Genomic DNA, 5317 nt, shown 5'->3' on the forward strand with positions numbered 1-5317 from the left:
AGCATGGCTGAAACAATACATATTGCTCTTCTCTGATAGTTCTGAATCCTTTTAACTCAAATTTTACAAAGACAGACTATGTCTGAGACTGTTCAGCCTGAAGAAGAGGAGACTCAGGGGGATCTCATCCATGCCTATAAACACCTAAAGGGAGGATGCAAAGAAGACAGGGCCAGGCTTTTTTCAGTACTGCCCAGTGACAGGAAAAGAGACAATGGACACAAACTGGAACACAAGGTTTAATCTAATCGTCATGAAGCACTTCTGTTGTATGCAGCTAAGGGAACAGCGACACAGGATGCTCAGAGAGGTTGTGGAGTCTTCTCTTTTGAGGTCTGCAAAAACTGCCTGGACATGAGAATTGAGCAGGGGCATTGGACCACATAGACACACATGTTGTCCCTTCCAGCTTCAGCCATGCTCTGATTCTGTGAGTCAGAATCATATATGGAAAATATAAGCCCAAATAATTGAAATCCAACAAACCTTGAAGCAGCCAGAAAAGGGATCTTTATTTGGAGAAGCATCCAAGAGTAATAGGTAGAGCTACCAAATGCACCTAGAAAGAAAAATATCCTGAATTTTGGAGATGTTTTGGTTTACTTTTTCATGACATTTTCATATTTAGATAATAAATACACTATGATTTTCTCAGTTTCATCTTTTGGCTTGATTGATGCACTCTATTTTTCTTTACTTCTGTGAAAAGAGTACTGAAAATTGTCACAAGATAAATCACTCAAAAAATCCTGGAATAGCTAACTAAAAGGACTACAAAGAACAACAGTGCAGCTCTGAATCTGATTGCATGGATTTGAAGGCTTGATTAGAGATTGGCCACTGCTGACTACATCTTTATTAGATTTATATTACTATAATATGTAGGTCTGCAATAAAAGGTCAGAGCTTTAGTATGTAAGCTCAGTCCAAACATGAAGGTAATAACTGAGTCCTACTCCCTCAAGCTTCCAAGACACAAAAGAGGGATGAGATATCAGTAGAACAACCAACACAGTGCACAATAAAATACAGCCTCTGATTTTTTTCCTATCCATATAGATTGAGACTGACTTTATACTCTGGGCACACAACAACTAATATCAGACACTGCTTTCTGCTTGGAAGACGGCAAGGAGGAAAAAAGGTACATCTTTACAATGTTATCTTCATGAAGAAATGTGCACAATTCTTCGGTTACAGCTGGAGCACAGCTCATGTCTCAATTGGTGTACCACATGGGACAGAATTACTGAAGACAGTGTCCCACTCCCACAGCCCATTACAAACGTCATCAGGGTGGAGCATCAGTGGGCCATAGTTTGATTTAAGGGAAAAACAGGGTCCACAGACCATTTCTTGTAGATGAATCATCTTTATTTCAGAGTGTGAGGAATAACAGGGAACTGAGTGATTGAATTTTGAAGTATTCAATGTCACTTTGCCTCTTGCTGAAAAGTTCTCAGCATGAAGAAGCACCACTAACATTTGCAGGGAGGACTGGAAATACTGAATCCTAATTTTCCCACAGCACAGTATGGATATAGGATGTGTAATTTGTGCAGAGAACAAGAAAGGATTTAAAGCAAAGGCAGACACACATTCTGCCCTGCAATGTGAAGAAACTGAAGACAAGTATGTTAGCTTCTTCCTTTCAGTTACTGCAGATGCCAGGCAGATCCACTGCAAAAATAAAGATGGACCAAATATTTATAGCATGCATCTAAGTTCTCTGTATGTTTCTATGAAAGAGAGACATCTTCTTTCCAGGTTCAGAAGAATAACTGGAAGAAAAGCAGTGGAAGTAATTACGTTGGAGAAAAGGCATAGTAGGATCTCTATTAAAAATTTCATAAAGTGATTATTGGAAATCTGAAGATAATGCACAGCATATATCTGACTATAGAGTCAGAGAAAAAAGGTGACAATTTTGGAGCCTGCCTCATTCACTGACTTCTATTTTAGATAACATAAATTTAGATACTATAAATACTCTTCTCTGCCACAGCCTGCCACGCTTCCTTCTGGATGGTGAGAGCAAGCAATTGCAACCAGGATATTCAACACTGGCAGATATTTCTAAGACGTCTCACTCTGCCTCCAGTAACAATGTCTTTCTTTCATTTATTTTATTTAATTAATCGATTTTTGTCAAGGCCCACATGCCATAAATATGTCAGTGAAATAAGCTACATTCCTGAAACTCTCTTTCTGCCAGTGATTGGAAAGATAACTACTGCATATAGAAGGCAATATGTAAGGTCTCTGCTGTACCTTGAAAAGTCATCTTTATAATAAAAATAGCAACATAAAAAGGAAATTGCCACATACACAACAGCTTGCCCATAGATCTGTAGCTCTCTGCTAAGGACTGAATTATCCATTGGATAATGTTGCTCTGAAAGAGGTATAATTTGCTTCTAAGTATGAAAAAAAAATGACCTTTTAATCTAGTCATGAAGTGACAAAAATGCTTCAACAGTTTTTGAAAAGTGACAGGTCTCTTTATTTCCAAAATCTCATGACTCTAAAAATACTGTGTCCTCAAAATTCCCAATACTGAGATTACTATCCCTTCTACAGAGAGAGGCAGTAAATGTTAGATAGAAAGAATGAGTTTCTGAAAACTGCATACAGAAAAAAGAATCAAAAGGGTTTTTATCTGAGTAACTGTAGAGCCACTACATTACCATATAACTGGAAAAAAGGAGAGCTTTCTAGATTTAAATTTTAGAGCTTTGAAGTTGACCAAGTTGGGAACAACCTCAGCAATTTTCTTTCAAATTTTCAGTAGTAAGCTTTCTTACTTGATTTCCTCACCAGAGGTCCACTTACCTTTCTGTGGGCACCACAGAGGACACAAGACAAATCCTGTGGGTTTACATATCTTCTTACAGTAGAAAGCAAAGCCAAGGTCAGGTGCATGTGGGCACTCTCCAGGAGCTCCCCTTCAGAAGCAAGGTTGAGAATTACAGCACACCTCAGACAGATTATTTTTATTTCTTTCTTTTGGATCCATTTTATCACAAAAGTACAGATCTGTCTGTAGAGTCTGCTCTTTGTGATGCAGTTTTTTGCAATTTTCTCCAGATTTGTATTCTTTAGCATGCAAATCAACATCTGCAGTCTACTTGTGTCTTTCATTTTCTTTTCTGCAACTGAAAAAGAAAGAAAAGAGAGACTCTGTAATCACAGTCTTGATAAGTTTGTTTTGTGGAATCCTATTCATGGACTCAAGAATAAGAACAATTGCCTTAATCTGCCGTTCATAAAGCAGGTGACTTCCAGGGGCCTGAAAGCACAACCTGAATTTCAAAGCAGTCGGCTTTGTAAGAATCAGGAGTCGAACTTCAGAGAACAAGACTAATAAAGTACTGCCTGTTAGGGGTAAAGCAAATATCTTACCAGGAAAAAACACTGGTAGGCATCTACTCTGGAGAAAAGCACAGAGAAATCAGACAATGCACAGAATGTTCAGCAGGTTATTTCTTCGCATTCCTTTTTACTTTTCTGCCATTCTGCCTTCTCTTGCTCCCCAGCCTTTTGGTTTATGAGAATGACAATTAGCATGAATTAATATATAGCTACCAGTTCAATGAATATCTTAATAAAATGTCCATACGGGAACTAGATTTTTAATGAGAAAGAGAGTACTGTGTATTTTGGTCTCTGGCAGGAGTGGAGCTGTGTGGTTACTCTGAGGTAGTTTCTGCTTCTAGGTTTCTGGAAAGTCAAATAAAGGCAGCTAACAGCATTTTAGTTTTAAAATGAAGCTTTGAAATTATGTCTGCTTTTGCTGATTTGTGAATTCAGTGTCATGCTATATAAGCAGTCCACAAAGAGAAATTAATTCCAGCTAAACTAGCATTTAGCTGAGAAGACAATCCTACACAAAAAAACTCTTATTGCCTGCAAGATATGTTGAGGATGAGTTTTTTTAAAAGCTAGTCTTTGTATTCTGAGAGCCCTGCAACTAAAAAAAGATACAATTTTCTTATTAAAATGTAGTTGTATTTATTTTCATTGCATTTCAACTGGCAAAGATGTTAGCAAAAGATGGGAAACTTCGTAATAGTTACTAGCAAACTGCAGAAATAACTTACCTTAAGACCTTAAGACCAAAAAAATTTTGTTTTTCGGCTCCCACTGAAGACCTTAGGAGCAGTATTACTGTTTTAAAAAGTCTGTTTAGTCAGCATTTATTTGGACTGAAGCTGCCACTGCACTTTGTTCTACCAGTCTGCTAAGGTCTCCAGGTAATACTAGAAATATAGTTTCCTCTTCCATAGTCCCTAGTGTTCTTTTCATCTCATCTGAAATTATGAGTCCTTGCCTCATCCAAACATAAGAACAAACTAATTTCCTATAGCCCCTGATTCTTTAAAATACCAATTTTCTAAACAAGTTACTCCCTCAAGTCCTCCTGTTGGATACTTGGAAATTGGCCAGATATTTCAATGGGCTGTAGGCAGCCTGCAGTATTCTGACTGTGCATCCATCCAAACTGATCCATCTATGTTGTACCCATCTGAGTCATCAAGACTCAGACAATCAGCCTGCTTGATGATGGCATTGGTTCCTTGCCAGCCTTGGGACAGGGCAGAAAAAGGTGGCTGAGAACTATCGGTGCCAGTCTTCAGAAATCTGGAAATTCAGTGAGGAAAATTTGGGAATACCAGAAATCGATGTAGATTAAGGCATTAATGAAATGTTTTCATATAAATCCTATGGTAGATTCTTTTCTACCTAATCCCTACTTTGTTTCCAGCTGACAAACTCATTATCTTCCTTTGGATACTCACACCATTGTTACATGTGGGTCTGCTCGTGATCATGGATTTGAATTTTAAAAGCAAGATGTTCAGTTCTGTTGTTCCAAAAGTAATTGTGAACACTGAGAGTTACTTAGTGCTGCAAGTAAAACCAGTCCAACTTTCTTAAGAAACAAATGTGAGAAAGAATGCATTCATAGTGGGGGTACCTCAATCTTGATAATTACATAGATTTGTTTAAGCCTCTGACTCTCCAAAGATAAACAGAGGGTCCTGAATGTGTTCATTTACAATTCCATCCACAACTGATACCACAGGATACCATGCATACATGCCAGACATCTGATTAAAATAAGTAGAATGAACTAGCATAGTGCTCAACAAAATTAAAGGAGCACTGGTGTCTAAAAATGTTACACTAAACATCAATTTGAATCTCCTGTAGACTGCCCACTGTTTAAAATGGTATAAGAGAGTTCTTACATTTCAAACATCTGTATTTAACTTTTTAACTGAGTAAGGCTGTCAGTTAAGCAATTCACTACCTT

At 37.7% G+C, this 5317-nt stretch overlaps 1 long non-coding RNA gene across 1 annotated transcript; it reads right to left on the bottom strand.

The window, feature by feature from the left end:
• On the bottom strand, nucleotides 1-4174 carry LOC109363988. Its single transcript, XR_004162204.1, has 2 exons — nucleotides 2833-4174; nucleotides 1-1781 (listed from the first exon to the last, which is right to left on the bottom strand). It is a non-coding gene; the product is annotated as an uncharacterized LOC109363988 (long non-coding RNA).
• Between the last annotated feature and the right edge of the window lie 1143 nt (nucleotides 4175-5317).

The sequence above is a fragment of the Meleagris gallopavo genome, chromosome Z (genome assembly GCF_000146605.3).
Source record: "Meleagris gallopavo isolate NT-WF06-2002-E0010 breed Aviagen turkey brand Nicholas breeding stock chromosome Z, Turkey_5.1, whole genome shotgun sequence".
Taxonomy (NCBI): domain Eukaryota; kingdom Metazoa; phylum Chordata; class Aves; order Galliformes; family Phasianidae; genus Meleagris; species Meleagris gallopavo.